Below are 25,347 nucleotides of genomic sequence, written 5' to 3' on the forward strand. Positions count from 1 at the left end.
ATGAGTCCCTTTTCAACATTGTCCCTTAGGAAATGGTGTCGCACATTAATGTGCTTTGTCTTCTTATATTGAACTAGGTTCTTTTCCATATTGAGGGCACTTGTATTGTCACACAGCAGTGGCACACAGTGAGAAAATACACAAATATCTTCTAATTATTTTTTGACCCACAGTAATTGAGCACAACATGAGGCAGCTGCCACATATTTAGCTTCTGCAGTTGAGAGAACCATATAATTTTGTTTCTTTGTACCCCATAAAATCAAGCATGATCCTAGGAAATGTGCCATGCTAGATGTGCTCTTCCTATCCACCAGATAACCAACATAATCAATATCAACATACCCAATTAAGTCGTAATTATCTCTTGAGAAATAATATAGGACCAGGTCCTGCGTTCGTTTAAGATATGTCCGAATTCTTTTAGCAGCTTTCAAGTGTGATTCTTTAGGACTTAATTGGAATATAGCACGCAAACTAACACTAAACACAATGTCAGGTCTGCTGACTATTAGGTACAAGAGAGATCCAAAGATACGCCGATACATGGTTTCATTTACAGGGGGATCAGGTTCATCCATGTCTAGACGAGTGGCAGTTGCAATAGGAGTATCAATGGTCTTTGAACTTTCCATCTCAAACCTCTTTAGAAGCTCCTTAATATATTTTTGCTGACTTATCATTGTTCCTTTAGAGGTTTGCTTAACTTGTAGTCCTAGAAAGAAGTTCAGTTCCCCCATCATACTCATCTCCTACTCGCTTCTCATAAGCTTTGAAAACTCCTCACACAAAGAATCTTTTGTTGCACTAAAGATGATGTCATTAACATAGACCTACAAAATGAGCAGGTTCCTCCCTCTTTTGTTTAGATAAAAAGAGTTGTCAATTTTCCCTCTACTGAAGCCATTATCCAGAAGGAACCTGGAGAACCTTTCCTACCATGCATGCGGGGCCTACTTTAATCCATATAAGGCCTTGTCAAGCTTGAAGACATGTTTAGGTTGCTCATGGCATTCAAAATCAGGTAGTTGTTTGACAAAAAACTTCTTCCTTCAAATAACCATTCATAAAAGCGCTCTTAACATCCATTTGGAACAATTTGAATTCCATATGAGATGCAAAAGCAATAAGAATTCTGATTGCTTCCATTCGTGCAACTGGAGCAAAAGTTTTATCATAATCAATTCCTTCATCTTGATTATAGCCTTGGACCACCAACCTGGCTTTATTTCTTGTTGTACTGCCAAACTCATCAAGCTTGTTTATGAACACCCACTTAGTTTCAATGGTTGTTCTATCTGAGGGTCGAGGAATCATGTGCCATATATTGATCCTCTCAAATTGATAGAGCTCTTCGCATAGCAGCAATCTAGTCAGCCTCTTTCAAAGCTTCCTTGATATTTTCAGCTTAATTTGATATAGAAAACATATTTCTTGTCTTTGATCTAGTTTGAATGCCTGAATCCAAAGTAGTGATTACGTTTTGGAGAGGATGTGAGCTTTTGTGCTTCTAGTTAGACACCTGAGTCTCAAGGTGTGAGGGACCAGGTTCAGTCATGTGGGACCCATTATTAACGTCAATGTAAGTGTGAGTGCCACTTCTCTGCTCTGCATCAAGAGTGCCTAGTGTAGCATCAACAACTCTATTTTCAGCTTCAGTTGTTGTGATAGAGGGACCAGGTTCCTCCGAATCCGTTGGAAGTTATGTTGCTATCTTCTTCACTAGACTCCTTTACCTAACTCATCATATTTGCCTTCTAGTTTGCCATATCAATGACCTCTCCAGGGACCTTTGAATAATCTCCATCTTAATCATTCACATCATGTGAACCTTCCCACTTGAGTGGTGTGATTCATCAAAGATTACATGTATACTTTTCTCTACACATTGAGTCCTTTTGTTGTAGACCTTGTATGCTTTACTTTGTGAAGAATAGCCAAATAAAATCCCTTCATCACTTTTAACATCAAATTTTTCCAACGTTTCCTTACCATTATTGAGAACAAAACATTGCATCCAAATGCTCTCAGGTAAGTTAGCTTTGGTTTTCTCCCATTTAGCAATTCATATGGGGTCTTGTTGAGGAGGGACCTGATCATGAACATGTTTATTAGATAACAGGCAGTGTTCACTGCTTTAGCTCAAAAGCTCTTTGGTGCACCACTATCAATTAGCATCGTCCTTACCATATCTTCAAGAGTCCTATTTTTCCTCTTCACAACATTTTTTGTTAGGGTGTTCTAAGAATCGAAAAAGTATGACTTATACCATTTTCAGCATAGAATTCATTAAATTTTACACTGTCAAACTCGGTGTCATGATCAGATCTTATGCTCACAACATTATGGCTCATCTTCACTTGAATCTGCTTCATAAAGGCAACAAATACCGGAAATGTTTCATCTTTGGTTATGAGAAAGAAGGTCCATGTGAATCTGGAATAGTCATCAATAATAACGAAAATGTACTTCTTTCCTCCTCTGCTGGGCATCCTCACAGTTCCACACAGATCCATATGGAGAAGATCCAGTGGCCTTGAAGTTCTCACTTCCTTCTTTGGTTTGAACGAGGACCTGACTTGCTTCCCTTTCACACATGCATCACACATCTTATGATCTTTGAACTTTGACTTTGGCAACCCACGAACCAGGTCCTTCTTGATTAGCTTGTTCAATAGAGTAAAGCTTGCATGTCCCAATCTTCTGTACCACAGTTGAGCATCATCATCAATAACACTCAAACATGCAAGATCACCATTGTTCAAAGACTCAAAGTCTGCAACATAGATATTTTTAAATCTTTTTGCCACAAGAACTACTTCATTAGTTATAAGATTGGTGACAATGCAAGACTTTGATTAGAACTCCACTTTGTTTCCTTTGTTGTAGATTTGAGAGACATTTAACATGCTGTATTTCAAGCCATTGACATAATACACATTTTCAATTGAGTGAGTGAGTGTTGATCCATGTCCAACCCATACTCAATAGTGAGTGGAAACAGTCTTTGGAAGAATAGTACCCAACAAGAGTTGGGGTCGATTTCCATAGGGAGTTACAATAGGTGTTAGGAGTATACACTTGATGATAGCGAATGGATTAACTAAATTTGCACTTCCACAAAAGGTTTTGATTTTTAATTCTACTTTTACTCTAACAATTGTAAGATAAGATAAGAATCTAGAAGCGAATGATTGTTTTTGGTCTTTTTTTCAAATAGTTAAAAAGCCTAGGGGTGTGACTATAACATAGGTTTTCTCCTAATGGGTTAAATACGTTAATACTTATTTTATTGATTGGGGTGTACTATAGTTCTCAACTCTACGTTACCCACTCATTACTTCTCGGTCAAAGAGTGATTTTGCCCAATTTGGCTTTCTTAAGTCCAAATGGGTATCGAACAAAATATTTAATGTAAGTTCAGGTCGGGTTCTTACTATCTCTAGTTTGAACCCTTTAATTAGGCTAATCAAACTCTCAATTAATCAAATTTCTTGTTAGCCAAGTTATCCTAGACTAGGTTCCTCTTTCTCAAGTAGAGACTAAGTCAAATAGGTATGAATTATTATTTGCAACCATTAATTCTAAAATTGAAGCATGAACTAAGCTAAATAATTAACACCCAATCATAAACAAGAATTAAATTAAGTACCCATAAGGTTTACACACTAGGGTTGGGTCACAACCCTAGTAAGAATCTAGCTACTCATAGTGAAAATTGAAGAATATAAAGAAGAAATGCCAATTAAACTCATAATCTAAGATTAAATTGATAAAATATAATATTTAAACACTAAAATAGTCTCAATTTTCCTAAAATGGCAAAATATAACGGCTACAACAACTCATACTTTGAAATTTGACCTAAAAATGTGAAACTCGTCTATTTATAGTGGCCCAAAATTCGCTGACAAAAATGCCCCTCGGGAGGTTCTGCGGCCTCACAATTCCATGTGCAGTCTGCAGATTTCTTCAGTTGATAGGAACATGGATTCTGCAGCTGCAGATGTTTGAATTGCTGCTGCGAAACATCTTTTGCGGCAGCATAATTCTTGTACGGTCCGCACTTCAGCAAGGCTTCACGACTTGGTCTTTTGCACACTATGTGAACTTGGAATCATTTGTCAGTGCAGACTCTGTTCTGCGACCGTATAATTCATGTGTGGTCCGCACATTGGCTAAAGTCCTGTTGGGTTCTTTCACTTGGTTTGTAGCCGCAAATGGAATTCTGCGGTCCGTACTTTCTTTTGCGGACCACACTTCTTTGATTATGCACCCTTTATTGCCTTGTGATTCAGCACACTCTTTTTTGAGTTAGATTTCATCATGGGAGACCAAACATCCAGCATTCCAGCAATTTACATATTTTCATTAGTTTTGGGAACATAAATCAATACTTTCAGACTAAAACAAAAGCAAAAATGAGCTAATAAGTAGTCAAACTCTCCACTTATCAACTCCCCCAAACTTAAGTTTTTTCTTGTCCTCAAGAAAATAAATTAGTTCCCACCTCGTAGAGTTAAGGGTCATTTCAGCGAGTCAAATGTGAGCTGTTCACATATCAGTTGAGACCAACAATTACCCACACTACTCATGCATTATCAACAAATATTCATGCACATATAAATGACATTTGAGCTTCAAGAATTGACATTACTCATCAAGGACTCTTGCTCTATCATGTAGGTCATGGTGGACTCCAAACCCTTCCTCCTCTACATTCCATTTGCCAAGCTCAGTTAAGTAATTAGCATTCAATCTTAGGATTCTTAAAAGGTTCACTCGTCTCTCACAAGAGAATGTCACAAGTACGGCTTCAAGTACCATAGGCTTGCCCCTCAGTAGATCGCCACTGATGTAAGCTCACTCGGTTTGAAATCAAGTAGGACTTCTTTCGGGTTGTAACGAAGGCTTTTGGATTAGGGTAGGATACCATATGGGTAAGTGGTTACACCTTTCCTTAAGCTCTACACACTTTCATTTCTCGGCTCACAATTGCCAATTCTTAGAGGCATTTTCTTTTCATTGGAGATTAGAGAGACTTAACATCACTCTTTCTTATGCATTTCATTCTTTTTTTCCTCCCTATTTTTTGATTACTCATGCTAGGGATCATTACCTCCTTTTGAGACCATCAACCCTTCCACTTATTCACGTTTTGCATTTTATTTTGTTCTTTTCTTTTCTTGATTTCTCTTTTCATATAGATCATTTCTTTTCTCTTTTTTGTGCTTTGATACCTTTTTTTCAAATTCCTCATATCTCCCCCAAACTTATGTTTTAAGACACTTGTTTCACAATATTGTTAAGGAAAGTCCGGGTGCCAAGAGAGGGTCACAACAAAACGGGTAAAGGCTTATAACATGATTATCAAATGAGAAAGGCTAGAGGCTCAAAGGGGTTGACTAGGGATACCGACATTAGTTGGCAATAGAAATCTTAAACGGGCCAAGGAAAGCCTACAATCACTTCTCAAACCAAGCAAAACTTAGGATTTCACCTTGAAACACATTTGGGGCAAGTTCTACACCCTTCGCATGGATACTTGGACTAGAAACAATTCATCTCACCCCTCACGCAACTGGATTATAAAAGAGAATAGAGTCGAGGGCCCACAATGACCACATTCAACTTTAATAATCACTATGGTCTAATTAAACTACTCGATGGTTTCCAAAGTCAACTCAAGAGTCACAAAGTCACTAACTAAAATTATTTCTTTCAAAAGCCTTGTCTCTAATCATAAGCACGTAGTTAAGTGTGTTGGTACCAATTCAAGTATGGTTGACTCTTCGAGCATCACTTGATTAGGTATTTTATTCATTACTACTACTATTATTATCTAAACACAAAAATTGACTCATTCCCTTAAGAAGGTTGTCACGCCATCCATTTTTGGGATGAGTCACTCGGTTCACACAACAACTACCTTTGGAAAACACCGTGGCTTTAAGAAAACCAAAGGATTCTTATCTACTAAAGCATAAAAAGAAGCTACTTAACAAAACAAGAATTAATATGGAAAAGATAAAGAAGCTAATAAGCTAAATAAAGATAAAGAAGCTAATGAGCAAAAACTACTAAAGATAGAGAGAATATACATAATAAGAGAGAGAGAGAGAGAGAGAGAGAGAGAGAGAGAGAGAGAGAGAGAGAGAGAGAGAGAGAGAGAGAGAGAGAGAAGATAGATAAATACAAATAAGAAAAGAAAGAATAGCATCTAATTATTACAGACCAAATGTATCAAAGTGTACCAATATGTCAAATAAACTCCACCCCTCGAATAAAAGTAAGCATTGTCCCCAATGCTTAGCAAAATAAGAGTAAAAGAGGAGAGGGTGAAGAAAAATCCATATGGATACTTGGACATCTCAGTGTCCCCGATAATGTCATCTCTCTCAGGATCAGCCAACTAAATCTCATCATCATCAAATCAAGGTGTGGCTGGGTTGGCAACATCTCACGCACTACCTCAGCAGTGTCAGCAGCAAGGTCTAGCTCGTCAGCCTGGCCAGCTGGTGCTACCAGTGCAGATTGTGCTAAAGTATCTGGGCGGATTGGTGCGAATCAAGCAGCATGCCAAAGGGCAGGTCGCCAGCTGTAGCAAGTCTAGTCACCTCCCTCCAGAGCGTGTCCACTAATTTCTTGTTGACCTGGGAGTTCCTCATCTTCTTCACTTTCTTTCCCAGCTCTTCAATAACTAACCAATGTTGTACCAAGGTGTCCTTGATAACTGACCCATGCAACCATTAATTCTAAAATTGAAGCATGAACTAAGCTAAATAATCAACACCCAATCATAAACTAGCATTAAATTAAGTACCCATAAGGTTTACACACTAGGGTCGGGTCACAACCCTAGTAAGAATCTTACTACTCATAGTGGGAATTGAAGAAAATAAAGAAGCAATGCTAATTAAACTCATAATCTAAGATTAAAATGATAAAATATAATGTTTAAACACTAAAATATAATGCTACAGTAGCTCAAACTTCAAAACTTGACCTAAAAATGTGAAACTTGTCTATTTATAGTGGCCTAAAATTCGCTGACAAAAATTCCCCTTGGGACGTTCTGCGGCCGCACAATTCCACGTGAGTCTTCAGTTTTGTTCCGTTGGCAGGAGCTGGGATTCTGCAACCACACATTTCTGGATTGTGGCTGCGAAACATCTTCTGCGGCTGCACAATTCTTGTGCGGTCCGCACTTCAGCAAGGCTTCGGGACTTGGTCTTTTGCATACTCTTTAAACTTGGAATCATTTGTCAGTGCAGACCCTGTTCTGCGGCTGCACAATTCATGTGCGGTCCGCACATTGGCCAAAGTCTTGTTGGGTTCTTTCACTTGGTTTATGGTAACAGATGGAATTGTGCAGTCCACACTTTCTTCTGGGTACCGTACTTCTTTGATTTTGCCCCCTTTATTGCCTTGTAATTCAGAATACTCCTTTTTATTTGGATTTCATAGTGGGAGACCAAACTTCAAACATTCCTGCAATTTGCATATTTTCATTAGTTTTGGAAACATAAATCAATACTTTCAGACTAAAACAAAAGCAAAAAGGAGCTAATAAGTAGCAAAACCCACTTATCAAGTGTCTTTCCAATTTTTTCAACTCCCAGAATGTATCCGTTTTTGCCTTTTTCAAAGGACACACTCCCACCTTGTAGGGCTTTGAGTGAAAGGAAATCTTTAGTACTTCATGTCATGTGTTTAGAGGAGCCACTATCTATATACCATCTTTGGATGCTTCCTTTTACTATTGTGTGCACAAGGAAATCAGAGATTAGATTTAGGAACCCAAACAAGTTTGAGTCCCTTGTAACGAGAAAAGGGGCGGTTTAAACTTCTTTTTTTCCAAGCAGGCATCACATATCTCTTTTTAAGAGAAACAAGTTCCTTAGCAGTAGATATTTTTTCATCAAAACCTTTATTTTTCTGTTGGGACTAAAACCTGCATTACAAGCATCTTTGAAATGACCAGTACTACCACAGTGAGTGCAAAGCCAGTTATTAGACACCGTAACATAATTGCTATGGGAGTTGTAGGGAGCCTTTTCTTTTTTGGAACCCGATTTCCTGCCTGTTCCCCCCATTACTTTTATACATGGAAATGATTGTGTTAGAGGACCAGGTTCACGTCACAGATTTATCTAGGTCATTTTTAACCCTACTTAGATCTTTTTGAAGTTGTCTACTTCTTTCAAGTTCTGCACAAAGACTTAATTTTGCCTTTTTGAGTTCATTTTCAAGCTTAAGGTGTGCCTCACTCGCCACTTCTTTTCCTTTTGAGGAGTTCATGCAATTTTTCATTGAAAATTTTAACGAATTATTATCTTTTTAACTTCTCTACTGTCTCTTTCAGATTCACAATTACTACCAATAAGTCATATTTCTCATGTTCTATCTCTCCAATGTTATCTGTTAGAACATCTTTTCTTTCTTTAACTCCTATATTGTTTCTTTCAAATCAACAACTACGACTAGTAAATCATATCTCTCATGTTCTATCTCTCTTATTTCCTTAGTTAAATCATTTTTATCTTTAATAAGATTGTGGTAAGCATCAATTAAGACATTAACTAAAGATACCGGCTTCTTTTGAGAATAAGACTTCAAATTTCTTTGAACGTCTAGAAAGTTTACCTCATCGTCATCATCATTTTCATCCTCATCAGATGTTGCCATCAGGGAAAATATGGAGTCATATTTGATGACGTCCATAACACACCTCAATAAGAGATATGATACGGTCGTATGCAATAATAATTACCCAACTATGAGTTGGGGTCGAATCCAGTGGAGTTATAAAGGGTGTCAGGAGTATACATTTGAAGCAAGTGAATGGACTACCTAAATTGCACTTCAACAACAGAGTTTTGATTTCTACTTCTACTATTACTCTAATGATTGTGAGCTAAGGTAAATAAACTAGAGATGAATGTTTTTGATGTTTTTCTAAATAGTTTAAAGGCCTAGGGCTATGACCATAACCTAGGTGTTTGCCTAATGGGATAAAGACGTTAACACTTGTATTGTTGATTGGGTTGTATTATAGCTCTCAAATCTAGGTTACCCACTCAATACCACCCAATTTGGCTTTCTCAAATCCAAATGGGTATAAAAAAAAATAGTTGATATGAGCTCAAGTCGAGTTCTTACTATCCCTAGTTTGAACCCTTTAATAACACTAATTAATCTCTCAATTAACCCAATTACGTGTTAGCCAAGTTATCCTAGACTAGGTCTCTTTTTCTCAAGTAGAGACTAAGTTAAATAGACATGAATCAATGTTCGCAACCATTAATTCTAAAATTGAAGCATGAACTAAGCTAAAGAATCAACACCCAATTATAAATAAATATTAAATTAATCACCCATAAGGTTTACACACTAGGTTGGGTCACAACCCTAGTGAAAATCTAGCTACTCATAATAGGTGTTGAAGATAATAAATAAGAAAAGCTAATTAAACCCATAATGAAAGATTAAAATGATGAAATCTAAAGTTAATACACCAAAATAATGCAAAACTTCCTAAAGTAGTAAAAAGAAACGGCTACAACAACTTTTAATGTTCAAACTTAACCTAATTTTGTGAAACTCGTCTATTTATACAAGGCGAAAAATCGTGGACAAAAATTTCCCTCAGGAGGTTTTGCGGCCGCACAATTCCATGTGAGGCCCGCAGATGCGGCCTCGAGGCAACGTCTGCGGCCGCAAAATTCTTTTCTGGTCCGCACCTCACAAAGTCTCCAGGACTTGTTCTTCTTGCACATTCTCTAAACTTTGCATCTTTGTCAGTAAAAGCCTAGTTCTCCGAATGCACAATTCATGTGAGGTCTGCACATTGGATATTTCTTCTTGGTTTGCGGCCGCAGATGGAATTTTGCGGTCCGCAATTTCTTTTTCGGATCGTGTATTTGTGCTTCTGCGCTCTTTATTGCCTTGTACTTTGGAACACTCCTTTTTGAGTCAGATTTCATCTCGAGAGACCAAACATCCATCATTCCTGCAATTTGCACAATTTCATTAGTTTCAAGAACACAATTCAATACTTTTGGAACAAATCAAAAGCTAAAAGGTGCTAATAACCAGTCAAAATCCCCACTTATCAACTTTCTCAAACTTAAGTCTTTGCCTGTCCTCAAGCAAATAAATTAGTTCCTACATCCAAAAGTTGAGGGTCATTTCAACAAGTTAAAGGTGAGCCATTTACACATCAATTGTAACCAACAATTACCCACACTACTCATGCATTATTAACAAGGCGACACGTTAAATATTCATACACATATAGTTCTAATGTGACAATTGAGCTTCGAGAATTGACTTTACTCATCAAGGACCCTTGCTCTATCATGTAGGCCATGATGGACTCCAAACTCTTCCTTCTCTACTTTCCATTTGCCAAGCTCACTTAAGAAATTTAGCACTCAATCCAAAGATTTATGAAAGGTTCACTCATCTCTCTCAAGAGAATGTCAAAAGTACGACTTCAAGTACCATAGGCTTGCCCCTCATGTAGATCGCCACTAATGTAAGCTCACTCGGTTTGAAATCAAGTAGGACTTCGTTCGGGATGTAATGAAGGATTTTGGGTTAGGGTAGGATACCGTATGGGTAAGTGGTTACACCTGTCCTTAAGCACTCCATCTTTCATTTCTCGGGTCACATTTTGTCAATTATTAGAGGCACTTTCTTTTCATTGGAGACTAGAGAGACTTAGCATCACTATTTCTTGATAATTTCATTCTTTTTCTCCCCTTTTTTATTTCTCCATGTTTGGGATCATTACCTCTTTTAGAATCCATTCAACTCTTCTACTTATTCACTTTTTGCATTTTTCTTTTTTTGTTCTTTTCTTTTCTTGCCTTCTCTTCTTATAGAGATCATTTCTTTTCTCTTTTTGTGCCTTGATACCTTTTTCAAGTTCCTCATCTCTCCCCCAAACTTACATTTTAAGCCATATATTTTACAAGAGTGTTAAGGAAAGCTCGGGTGCCAAGAGAGGATCACGACAGAATGGATAAAGGCTTGTAACATGGTTATCAAATGAGAAAGGCTAGATGATCAAAGGGGTTGAATAGGGATAATGACCTTGGTTGGCAATAGAAAACTTAAACGGTCCAAGGAAAGTTCTAGACCCTTCGCACGAATACTTGGACTAACAACATTTCATCTCACCCCTCATGCAACCAGATTGTAAAAGAGGACAGAGTCGAGGGCCCACTATGACAACATTCAAGTTTAAAGATCATTATGGTCCAATTAAACCGCTCAATAATTGCCAAAGTCAACACAAGAGTCACAAAGTCACTAACTAGAGATACTTCTTTCAAAAACCTTGTCTTTAACCATAAGCACGTAATTAAGTGTATTGGTGCCAATTGAAGCATGGTTGACTCTTTGAGCATGACTTAGTTTGGTATTTTTATTCATTACTACTACTATTATTACCGAAACACAAAAACAGACTCATTCTCTTAAGAAGGTTGTCACGTCATCCATCGTTGGGACGAGTCACCCGGTTCACACTAAAACTACCTTTGAAAAGAACTGTGGCATTAATAAAACCAAAGGCTTATGATCTACTAAAACATAAAAAGAAGCTACTAAGAAAAACAAATACTAATACACTACTAAAATATAAAAATAAGCTAATAAGCAAAAACAAAGATAAAAAAGTAGCTAATGAACAAAACTACTTAGGATAAAATGAATCTACATAGTAAGAGAGATAGAGAATATATATACATACAAATAATAAAAGAGAGAATATCATCAAATTATTACAGGCCAAATGTATCAAAGTACCAAATGTATCAAATAAACTCCACCCCCCGAATAAAAGTAAGCATTGTCCCAAATGCTTAGCAAAATAAGAGTAAACGATGGAAGAGTGAAGAAAACTCCTTATGGCTCCTTGGACATCTCTGTATCCCCAGCAATGTACCCTCAGGATCAGCCAACTGAATCTCACCATCCTCAACTCTAGGTGTGGCTGGGTTGGTGAACATCTGACGCACTGCCTCAGTAGTGTCGATAGCAAGGTCTGGCTTTTCAGACTGGCCAGCTGGTGCCACCGATGCAGATGGTGCTATAGGATCTGGGATGGGGTGGTGTGGGTCAAGCAATATGTCAAAGGGGAGATCTCCGGTTGTAGCAAGCCTGGTCACTTGTCTCTGAAGCTTGTCCACTGAATTCTTGCTGGCCTGGGACTTTCTCATCTTCTTTACTTCCTTTCCCAACTATTCAATCACCGATCCATGCTGTACCAAGGTGTCCATAATAGTCTTCTGGTTCTCTAAAATTTTCTTCAATGTCTCCTCAATATCAGAGGGAACCTGTGATGCCTGTAAGGCGTACTGTGATGCAACAGTACTGGACAAGTCAGTAAGCTTTATAGTGGTTGTCTGCATCCAGTTGTTGAGACTCGCCAATACCTAGGAGACTTGCAGTGCAGATAGTGCATGAGGAGGCACAGGCACTGGCTTCAAAGTTGAGGTCGGATTTGTAGTAAGAGATGCAGTAGGGGTTGTGGAGGAGGGGCAGAGGCATAGCTACGACACTGGAGCAAGGATCGGCTGAAGTGGATGGAACATCAACAGCCTTAGCAGCTACCATAGCTTGCTCATCAGACTGGCCCGCGGTGGTAAGAGGCTGAACTTTATTCTTTTGATTTTTTGCATCCATCAGTGAATACCAGGTAAAAGGCTTCTTCGGCTTCACCTTAGTGCCATAATCCCTCGGCTCTACCTATGCATCCGTGAGATATTCTATAATAGTATTGGTATACGGGTAGGACGATTCATCTTGCCGAGCAATCACTGAGATGTTGGCTGACATCACCACACCCACATTGATAGGGTAACCTGGCCATAATTGAAGCAACCAAAACTGCCCGAGGAATCGGAAGGTGAGTCTCATTTTGGCTCATGTCTAGTCAGCTGTAAACAAAGGTTTACCACCCCTTCGCCTCGAAACTCAGAGTGTTCCGGTGGATAGGTACCCCAGAGGAAATCCATGGTGGTAGTGGCCCTAGTGCTGCTAGAATCTCTGCTAACCAAGGTCGGACTGCGTCTTCCAGTGCACACTTCTCCAAATACTCCTTTGGCTCAATATCTTCGAAGCCCAAGTACGTGTTAAGTGTTTGCTGATCAAACCTCACTTTGAGGTTACACACTTTGGTCGCCTTTGTCCCCTTTTTGCTATGTGCCACATTGGCATGGGATTCACGGACCATGTACTCTATGGCATATACTACGCTCTGAGTGAACCACATCCACCCATTACGTTCCCTGAACTTCCTTAAAACGACTGGATTGTACCTCTCCAAATCTTTCAGTATAAACTGTCGCTCAAGGGTTAGTGACCTCGCTAGCCACCATGTACGAAAGATGGTGAAGGCAGCCAAGCTAACAAAGTGATCCTCCCAAACCTCTTTCTTCTTCAATCTTTCAAGATAGGAAGTTGTAGCATCTCCCCCCTGCCATCATCGGGGATTTCCTGAACTAGTGCATCTTGTGCCTCAGGGACTGGTGTAACTGATGGCGCTGAAGCTTGACTAGCACTCTCCGGTTCCTCGGAAGATCTATGATATGAGGACAGATCACCCCTAAATTGGTATTTGCTTTGCAGCCTTGATTGTACGGTCGGCTGCTCCTGAACAGAGGCTGAGTTGCCCTCTAATGCTTCCCTAGGCGGGACATATAAGCTCATCTCGGAGAGATCTGCACCTTTCCCTCTGTCGGCTGTAGATTTCTTTGTAATTGTCTTTTTTTGGCCAAGGGTTAAGGAACTCTTGCCTCGACCTCGAGAAGGTTCACCTCTTCCTTTAGATGTGTCGCCGCATCCTCTAGGTCGAACCATTATCTGTATCAAGCAAAGACGATTATTAGTTGCAATTCAATGTTCAGACATACACATGAGCCATACAAGTAAGATATAAACCAGAATACATAGTGAGTGTACACAGTTATAACATGCTTGCATGGAAATGATCTGCGGTCCGCATAATTTTTCTAGTGGCCGCAGATGAGGACTTGCAGACCGCACAATTTTATTATGCGGCCGCAAAAGTGAAGTGCAGTCTGCACAATTTTGTTGTGTGACCGCAAAAGTGGAACCCAAAAGATGCCAACTCTCTAATGAAAAAGAAATTGCTGATGTGCGGCCACAACATGAATTCTACGGTCCGCACAATTATACATGCAGCCGCACATTGGAGTCAAAAAGTATAGACTCTTCGATAACACTAAAAATGATATTCTGCGGCCATGATGGGAATTTTGCGGTACTCACATTTTATCTTACGGCTGCAGATCACTTATTCACTAATGCTGCCCTAAAATCATTTTTTGCGGACCGCACTAATTCAGGTACGGCCGCAGAATTCAAAAATTACAAACAGTTCAGTTTTTTCTATTTAGGTTTTTCAATTTCGTGCACAATTTGACATGGCAACATCATAGAGGCATGAAAATATGTTGACCCATTCCCCATAGAACATGTATTAGTTAACCCATTACAGATTTACCCACACATGGATCCACAATTAAATTCTAATGACAAATGGCCTAAAAAGAACTAAAAATCTATAAATTAAAAGAGAGATTAGCAAAAAATTGAAGCATACCAAATGAATGAGTGACTGATCAAAGATGTTGTATGTGTGGATAGATGAAATCACCAAGAAATTTTAAGAGGCACTATTCTTTTGTTCAGAGGGTTGAAAAATGTAATTGTGGCCCTACTCCTCTATTTATATGACTTGGTTTGCTAAGGGAAATAAGGGCGAGTGCAGACGCAGATTTTCATGTGCGGTCCGCACTCTGTTACCTGAAGACATTCTCTCATCATTTCATCTGCGGTCCGCAAAATTTTGTGTGCGATTGCGGCCGCAGATTTCATGTGCGGTTGCACATCGGCCTTTTCTCTAACAGACTAAATTTCAGAGATTTGACATTTTCAACCTCTCATTTGTGCGGTCTGTGACGAGCATCAAACATACACTTAAATTATGCTCGCTAATCAAATATAGTATAGTATAATATCATATCCACATGGATTGAATTTAAATAATTTCTCGTAGTTTCTAGCTTAATCGCTATCCAAGAGAATCAACAATTGAGGTTTATATGATTTCTAACTAATATTAACTAAGAATCTAAAGCTATTGACTAATGACAATTGAAACAAAGATAAGCAAAGAAGGTTATCAATGGGAGAAGATGGGGTTTTGATGGGATATGTGCAAGATAATTATTTGGGATCTAACTCTAGGTAATTCACTTCTAGGGTTTAAGTGAGTCTCTCGAATTCACTTAATTATTAGTTCAAACGTTTAGCAAAAACGCCTCTCTCGATTAAGTCTTAACCTTATAAGATGAACCAATTTAAGCATGTGAAGATATACAAGAATGCGTAGTGGATTGGTCTTTAGGAGAACCTCTCTAGATTATCCTCCTAACTAGGTTTAGTCAATGATTCAACTAGCCTCTCTCGATTACTAAGAAGAATTAAAGAACTCAACCAAAAATATAATGCAAAAATATTACAAGTTATGCCTCTCTCGATTACATGAACTAGTGAATATAAATGCAATAATTAAATCATCCAAAAATGCTTCAATACATAAAACTAGAGTTCTAATCCACAAACAATCATCAATACACCAAATCCATCAAACTCTAAAGAGAAATACTCCATAGATATGGAGAAATTCCTCACAAATAAAATGAAAGTATAGAAAAACATAAATTCAATCCAAACTCGGGACTTGAGTGAGGAAGGAATGACGAAATCCTTGTGCTTGTGTTCCTCCAACTCCTCCTTAGCCTCCTTAGGTCTAAAGTATGTCAAAAGTCCAGGAAATAAAGTTTTTTCATGTATTTATACCAAGTAGGGTCAGGCCCAGACGAAATCACCTTCTCCTAGCCGAAATAGGATATTTACTCATAAAAATACACAGGCGCGCCGCATGGGGCGACGCGCCATGCGAGGCATTAGTAGAGAAATCCATAGAGCTCAACTTCTATCAGGCAGCCCAAAAATACACTACTGCCTCGCACAGTGTGTCGCATCAGTGCAAATTTGTCAGAGTACGGATTAAATCTAACTTTTTAACGTCTAAACTTGGTTCTCGGCCCCCGAACACGATCCCGGCTTAATCTCTTGGGCTTTTACATAGACTTCAAAGCTCCAAATAGCTCGAATTATCTGTGCAATATCTACATAGCTCGGAATCACTCCTACTAGGCATAAAACACACAATAAGTGCAAAACACTATCAATTAAAGCTTAATACAAGTAAAGTGAAGTGAATTAGAGTGCAATAAGCGACTACTATATGCAATTCTACCCTACCATAAACACCCCACACTTAACCATTGCTCATCCTCGAGCAATCTAACTACACTTCACATAGAACATGACCTTTTTAAATAACTCTCATAACTCATCACACCAAGGATATTTAAAACAGATTAAGCACACTACCGCAACATCCCAGCCTCAAGATTTGACTCAAAAGCACCACGCATTATTTATAACTCACTCACTTACTCTAACACAGAGGTCAACGACATTATCTTTCCTTTATGAATCAAGTGCCCTCATACAATAATAGAGAGTAGTTCCACACACAATAGAAATTAAGAACAATTAGGAACTCAAGATAGAAAGAATTCGCTCACTCTCAGAAACAACATTCATATGCCACAAAATATGTACCATAGGCTTGCCCGTAGTGTACTACTCTACTAATTGAGCTCATTCAGTCAAGGATCAAGTAGGACTTTAATGGGTTGTAATGTAGACTACATGATGGATAGGATACTTTTGGATATAAGAGTGACTACACCTCCAAACAAACTTTAATACATACAATTCATTGTTCAAAACCCCACACTTATGCTACACCGTAACTCCACCTTCACATCAATATACATTAACTCCCTACTTCTTTAAGCACAATTATATCAAGAGTCTCCACTATCAAAGAATATTTTGCACAACAGTACAACTATTGTTTTCTTTTCGTTTTCAATTCAAGTGGCTCTTACTTTTTCAAAATAGTGCACCTTCTTCCTTATTTCAATAGTTCCACTCAAAAGCCAAACCAACATCCCACACTTTAACTCTTACAAAGTTCATAACAAATTCAAGTTCTCACGAAAGGTACAAGGTTCAAATAGATGGTCAATTCAAACAAATGGGTAAGGCTTGAATTGTAGTTGCCAAAGAAACAAGATTATAGGCTCAAAAGGGTTAACTACGATACATAACAATTAGGTGGGTGAAGCATATATCTGGCTTAACAAAGAAACGCCTAAAACACTTCCAAGACTGAACAAAACTACTATTTCTCTTTGCAAACGCACGGGAAGAGTTCTAGACATCAAATGCAATACACAAAATAACACAAAACCTCACACCCACATGGAACATAACTCACTCAAGATTGGAATATCAAGACAATCTAGTCAAAGCAGTTAAGCAAAGTTAAGATCATACAGTTTAAGGTACTTATAGAAGAGTCACAAACTGAGCATAAGCGTCACAACTGAAGTACTCACTATTCTCAAGGTATAATAAAATCAAGAGATATTTCCTTCAATTCAATTCATAGCACAAGGTTTCCTACTCCTAAAAAATAAAAACTAACTACATCCGGTTCAAACAAAACCTTTGGAAAAGAACCGTGGCACAAAGAAAAACCAAGGAGAAATTATTACACTACCTATAAAATAAAAATCTCTTTGTCTTTCTCCTTCCGACTTTAATCCTACAAGAAACTTGTCGATGATATCTATCATCGGGAAAAATCAAATATTTTTAAAATTATATGTTTTGTTTTCAATTTTCTTCTATCTCTAACTATTAAAACAACAAAAACTAAAACTAACATACATACATGCATACATACACACAACATATCCCCCACCCCACACTTTAAGTTGTGGCATGTCCCCATGAAAACTAATTAAAAAGCATAAAGTAAAGGAAACTTCTCTGAATATCTAGTCGGGGTCTGAGTCGAAGTCGGGCTCTATTCTTTGCCTTCGAATTAATGCGGACATCCATGCAGACAACTTCTTCTTAGCCTTCTTGGGGTACACACCACACTTATCTTTCTCACTTGTCGTAGCCTTCTCTTTTGAGCCATTCACTTTTCACTCAACAATCGCAACAGGTTTTTCCTTTTGTGCCCCCTTTTCTACATCCATCTTGAAATTCAGTCTCCTCACCCACTCTAAGCATGGGTTTTCTCTCGTGTATATCCAATATTGCTCTACCCGATGCTAAGAATGGTCTTCCTGGGATAAGGGGGACGTCCTTGTTTTCCTCCATTTTCACCACTATAAAATTCACAGGAAATACGAACTTATCCACCCGAACTAACACATCTTCCATTATCCCCTCGGGTATTAAAGTCATTTGTTCTGTTAGCTACAACGATATTGGTGCAAACCTTATCTCTCCAATATTCATCTCCAATTTCCCGTAAATAGATAGAGACATTAAATTAATTGAGGCATGAGAATCACATAATGATTTATCAAAATAAATAGTTCCCACAGAACAAGGTATAGTAAAACTCCCTGGATCTCCACACTTTTGTGGGAGTTTATATTTTAATATCACGCTGCAATGCTTTGTGAGCTTGACCACTAAGGTCTCCTCGATTTTCCTTTTTTTTTGTTAGGATCTCCTTCAAGAATTTGGCATAGGCAGGCATTTGTGAGAACACTTTTGTGAATGGTAAGTTCACATGAACCTGTTTCAGCACATCCAGAAATATCCCAAACTGCTTGTCCAGCTTTTCTCTATATAGCTTTTGGGGGAAAGGTAAAGCAGGCATATGCTCACTCTTATCATGCTCATCCCTTTTTGATGTTTCACCCTTCTTCTTTTTCTCAGTTTTCATCTGACCCTTCTTCTTTTTATCAACATTATTCTTCAGCTGCTCTCCACTTTCTTTTTCAAGTTTCACATCATTTTAGATCGGTGTGGGCCCTTTCAACACTTTTCCACTTCTCTAGGTTACAATATTCCCTGTCTCTTTGGGATTTCTCTCATTATCAGCGGGGACAGTTCTTGGAGCCCTCTCAAATAAAATTATTGCAACCTGCCCCACTTGTCTCTCCAAGGTTTGAAAAGATGTGCCCAACTCTTTGATTGCTTCTCCATGGGCATACAGCCTCTCATCTGTCTTGATAATGAAGGCATTCATTAGATTTTTTAGACGAGACTAAATGGGATGAATGGGCTGTTGAGGATGAAATTGTTTCCTTTGCTGATTTTGGTAAGCTGGAGCTCCTTGTCCCTGGGTCTAGAGTTATTTTTTTGTCATTCATTCACGGTACCCCCAAGTGAACTCCATGAAAAACCGGGGTGCCTCTGACCTATTGCATTGAAATTGTAGTTTCCCACAGTATTTACTTCATCAATTGAGGCTTGACATTCGTGAGTAGGGTATCCTCTTTCACATATATCACAAGTTGCGTGAGGCTCATTTTGTATTGTAGCCAAGGTCAACTTCCTTATTTCTTTAGCCATATCATCAAGTTGTACTTTCACATATGTGTTAGCATCAATTTGGTGAACACCAGTTGATCTTCTTCTTTCAGCACTCTCAAAGGGCCACTGATTTGCATCTTCAGATAACGCATCAAGAATTATAACTATCTTCGCTGGAGTCTTCTTCATCAACGGCCCTCCAACTGCATTGTTCAATGTTCTACGTGAGGCCGATGTCAATCCATTCCAAAAGTCCTTGAGTTGCATCCAGAGTTCAATTCCACTATGATGACATTTTCTAACAATCTCCTTAAACCTCTCACATGCTTCAAAAATAGTTTCAGTCTCTTTCTAGTAGAAGTTATGGATTTCTCTTCTAAACTTGCCCATTTAAGTTGAGGAGAAATATTTATCAAGAAATTTTATGGTCATCTCCTCCCATGTTCTAATCGATCCCGTAGGTAAGCTTCGAAGTCACTACTTTGCATCATCGTTGAGTATGAAGGGGAATGCCCTTAAGTACACTGCATCTTATGACACACCATTATATTGAAATGTGTTCATAATATCCTCGAAGTACATTAGATGTGTATTTGGATCTTCGTTCATCTTCCCTCTGAAGACACAACAATTCTGAAGGGTTTGAAACAACCCTTGCTTTAACTCGAAATTGCTGGTTGCAGTTGGAGGTGGTCTAACACTTGATAAGCCTTGATTGTAGACCGGTCTAGCATAATCGCCCTGTGATCTCCCAATCACGGGAGATAAATTTTCGAAATATTCTACAGCCAAGGGTTGATTTTGATCAATTCTCCGACCCCTCTCTTCTTTATAGATAATCTGTGCTTCTCTAATAGATGCTTCCTCAGCATCCCGTGCAACGTTTTCTCTTTCTTGGGTTGCCTCTCTTGCAGCCAAATCTACGTAATCATTACTGTTCCCAGCCATAGTTTCTTTGGTTGAGGATTGCCCAAACTTTTCTAAAGTCTTGGTGAGATTTCATTCCTTCCTCAGTTGTCGCATTTGTCTTTCTATCTCTGACTTGTATGGTAGCACTTCTTTCGTAAAAGCTCGAGCCATGCACTAATCTTAACATATAACCTGCGCACAATCAAAGAACACCAACCGTAAAAGGGGAAACATAAAATAAAATAAGAAGAAAAATTCCTGAATTATCACTACAAACTATTTCAAATACTATTGATTGCCAATCCCCGACAACGACGCCAAAATTTGATGAGCGCAAAACACACACTTAAATTATGCTCGCTAATCAAATATAGTATAGTATAATATCGTATCCACAGGGATTGGATTTAAATAATATTCTTGTAGTTTCTAGCTTGATCGCTATCCATGAGAATCAATAATTGAGGTTTATATGATTTCTAACTAAAATTAACTATGAATCTAAAACTATTGACTAATGACAATTGAAACAAAGATAAACAAAGAAGGTTATCAATGGGAGAAGATGAGGTTTTGATAGGATAGGTGCAAGATAATTATTTGGGATCTAACTCTAGGTAATTCACTTCTAGGTTTTAAGTGAGTCTCTCGAATTCACTCAATTATTAGTTCAAACGTTTAGCAAAAACTCCTCTCTCGATTAAGTCTAAACCTCACAAGATGAACCAATTCAAGCACGTGAAGATATGCAAGAATGCGTAGTGGATTTGTATTTAGGAGAACCTCTCTTGATTATCCTCCTAACTAGGTTTAGTCAATGATTCAACTAGCTTCTCTCAATTATTAAGAAGAATTAAAGAACTCAACCAACAATATAATGCAAAAATATCACAAGTTATGCCTCTCTCGATTACATGAACCTTTTGAATATAGATGCAATAATTAAATCATCCAAAAATGCTTCAATACATAAAACTAGAGTTATAATCCATAAGCAATTATCAATACACCAAATCCATCAAACCCTAAAGAGAACTACTCCATAGATATGGAGAAATTCATCACAAATAAAATTAAAGTATAGTAAAACATAAATTCAATACAAACTCGGGTCTTGAGTGAGGAAGGAATGACGAAATCCTTGTGCTTGTGTTCTTACAACTCCTCCTTAGCCTCCTTAGGTCTAAATTATGTCAAAAGTCCAGAAAATAATATTTTTTCATGTATTTATACCAAGTAAGGATTGGCCTAGACGAAACTACCTTCTCCCAGCCGAAATAGGATATTTACTCTGTAAATATTACACAGGCGCGCCGCATGGGGCGACGCGCCATGCGGGGCATTAGTGGGAAAATCCAAAGAGCTCAATTTCTGTCAGGAAGCCCAAAAATACATTGCTACCCCGCACAGTGCGTCACATCGGTGCACATTTCTCAGAGTACGAACTAAATCTTGCTTTTTGACGTCTAGACTTGGTCCTCGACCCCCGAACACGATCCCGACTTAATCGCTTGGGCTTTTGCTCAGACTTCAAAGCTCCAAATAGCTAGAATTATCTCCAAAACATCTACCTAGTTTGGAATCACTCCTACAAGGCATATAATAAGTGCAAACCACTATCAATTAAAGCTCAAAACAAGTAAAGTGCAGTGAATTAGAGTGCAATAAGCGACTAAAATACGTAATTCTAGCCTACCATAAGTCTGCAAGCTAATTGTGCAGTCGCAATGTTCTTTTTATATAACACCCAAAAATATGTGGTCCGCACAAATCAACTGCAGTCCGCAATTCTTGCAACACCTAGCTAGATTTCTGTCCACAATTCTTGTAAGTCACACTCAGTCGTGTAGCACACTTCAAATCAAGTTAGAATGAAAATAACACCTAACCACAAAAGAAAAAAAGGAAATGAATCATGGGTTGCCTCCTAAGAAGCACCTGATTTAACGTCACGTCATGATGTAGAATATCATCAATTGAAATGAATGACCGCCACGATGTGGCTATCTCCAACCTTCCCCAAATATTGCTTCACTCGGTGACCATTGACTCGGAATAATTCATTGTTTTTGTTCTTTAAGTCTAATGCACCAAAAGGTGTTACACCCAAAATTTCAAAAGGATCACTCCATTGAGACTTTAGCTTCCCGGGAAACATCCTAAACCTTGAGTTAAACAATAATACAAGATCGCCCACCTTGAGCTCTTTGTTTCAAATGTATTTATCATGAAGATATTTCATCTTTTATTTATACAAGGATGAACTTGCATAAGGATGGTATCGGAACTCATCCAATTCATTCAAATGTGCAACCCTCAAGTTAGCAGCTACATCCCAATCAAGATTCAACTTCTTTAGAGCCCACATGGCCTTGTGCTCTAGTTCTACCGGAAGATGACAAGCTTTTCCGAACACTAACTGGTATGGCGACATCGATAGGTGTTTTGTAAGCCGTACGATAAGCCCATAATGCATCATCAATCTTCTTGGACCTAACCGTCCGATTAGCATTTACTATTTTGGACAAGATACTCTTTATCTCCCGATTGGATACTTCCACCTTCCCACTAGCTTGTGGGGGAAAAGGAGTCGTGACTTTGTGAGTAACACCATACTTGCTAAGCAAAGTGTCGAAAGCCTTATTGCAAAAATGTGACCCCCCGTCGCTTATAATATCACGTGGAGTACCAAACCTTGTGAAAATATTCTTGTTCAACAAAGCCACCACACTTCTCGCCTCATTGTTGGATAAAGCAACGACTTCAATCCATTTGGACACATAATCAACCGTGACCAGGATGTAGGTGTTTCCACAAGAAATCACAAAAGGGCCCATGAAGTCAATACCCTACACATCGAAAATATCAATCTCCAAAATGGTTGTGAGAGGCATTTCATTCTTCTTTGAGATTCCACCGGCCCGTTGACATTCATCACATATTTTCACTAGCTCACATGCATCCTTGTAAAGAGTGGGCCAATAGAAGCTGCAACTAAGCACTTTGGCCATCATTCTTGCTCCACCATGATGACCACCGTATGGCGAAGAATGACAAGCCCCAAGAATTTCAACTTGCTCTTCTTCTATTACACATATTCTAATCACCCTATCCGTACAAATCCAAAAAAGGTATGGTTCATCTCAATAATAATCTTGACAATCCCATTTGAGTTTCTTCCTTTGTTTTGAAGAGAACTCATCCAGAATGATTCCACACACAGGAAAATTTGCTAGATTTGTGAACCGTGGTACCTATTTCATTGAAATAGGCAAGAGTTGCTCATCGGGGAAGGAGTCATTGATTTTAAAGCCATCATCCAGCCTCCCCTCCTCCTCCAAATGAGATAAGTGGTCTGCTACTTGGTTTTCACTCCCTTTTTTATCTTGGATGTCAATATCAAACTCTTGCAATAAAAGCACCATCTCATCAACCGAGCTTTGGAGTCCTTCTTGCTAATAAGATACTGAAGCGTCGCATGATCCCTGTGGACAATGACTTTTGCACCCATCAAGTATGGGCGGAACTTCTCAATTGCAAACACAATGTCAATGAGCTCTTTCTCCGTAAAGGTATAGTTGACTTGGGAACTATTTATGGTATTACTAGCATAGTAGAACGGATGAAAATTTTTGTTGATGTGTTGCCCCAAAGCAGCCCCAACCGCTACATCACTTGCATCACACATGAGTTCAAAAGGGACACTCTAATTTGGAGCGGTGATGATGAGGGTAGTTGTCAACTTGAACTTTAATAATTCAAAAGCCCTCATGCAAACATCATTAAATTTGAAATTAGCATCCCTATCAAGAATTGCACAATAGGTTCAACACCTTAGAGAAAGCTTTGATGAAACACCGGTAAAACCTCACGTGGCCTAAGAAACTCCGCACACTCTTTACCGAAGTTGGAGGTGGAAGTTTAGAAATCACCTCAATTTTTGCCTTGTCAACTTCAATTCCATGCTTTGAGATTTTGTGGCCAAGGACAATGCCTTCCTCGACCATGAAGCATTTCTCCTAATTAAGCACCAAATTTGTTTATTCACATATAGCCAACACTTTATCCAAATTTGCAAGACAATCATCAAAAGAATCACCACCCATCGAAAAGTTATCCATGAAAACTTCAAGGTAGTCCTCCTCCATGGCCGTGAAGATAGCCATCATACACATTTGAAAAGTCATCGGTGTATTGCACAAACCAAATGGCATCCGCTTGAAGGAGCAAGTACCATGGGGACATGTAAAGGTTATTTTTTCTTGATCTTTCGGAGCAATAAGAATTTGGTTGTAGCCGGAATACCCATAAAAAAGCAATAGAAAGCACAACCGGCCAATCTATCGAGCATTTAATCTAAGAAAGGAAGTGGAAAGTGATCATTCCTTGTGACTTTGTTGAGCTTGCTAAAGTACATCCACACCCTTCATCCTATCACCGTTCTTGTAGGAATCAACTCATTCTTGTCATTGGTGACCACCGTCATGCCCCCTTTCTTTGGGACACATTAAACCAGAGAAGTCCACAAACTCTCAAAGATGGGGTAGACTACCTCGACATCCAACCACTTGATAATATCTTTCTTGACAACTTCTTGCATAGACTAATTGAGTCTCCTTTGATGTTCAATAGATGGTTTGGCACCATTCTCCATCTTGATCTTATGCATGCAAAAGGCGGGGCTTATCCCCCAAATAGCTGACAATGTCCACCCAATAGCCTTCTTCCTCTTTTGTAGCACCACCAATATGGAATCTACCTGCAAGTTAGTCTAATAAGAGAAAAGAATTACCGGTAAAGTAGAACAAGGGCCAAGAATTTCATACCAAAGATGTGGAGGCAATGGCTTCAACTCCAATGTGGGAGTCTCTTCAATATAAGGCTTTGTAGGAGGAGTTGTCCTATTTTCAAGAT

The 25,347-nt window shown here is 38.6% G+C and overlaps 1 non-coding gene across 1 annotated transcript; it reads left to right on the top strand.

Annotated features, from left to right (window-relative positions):
* The first annotated feature begins 19,801 nt into the window (after positions 1-19,801).
* LOC117281540 (small nucleolar RNA R71) lies at positions 19,802-19,908 on the top strand. Its single transcript, XR_004512177.1, has one exon. It is a non-coding gene; the product is annotated as a small nucleolar RNA R71 (small nucleolar RNA).
* The last annotated feature ends 5,439 nt before the right edge of the window (positions 19,909-25,347 follow it).

Source organism: Nicotiana tomentosiformis, chromosome 6 (assembly GCF_000390325.3).
Source record: "Nicotiana tomentosiformis chromosome 6, ASM39032v3, whole genome shotgun sequence".
NCBI lineage: Eukaryota > Viridiplantae > Streptophyta > Magnoliopsida > Solanales > Solanaceae > Nicotiana > Nicotiana tomentosiformis.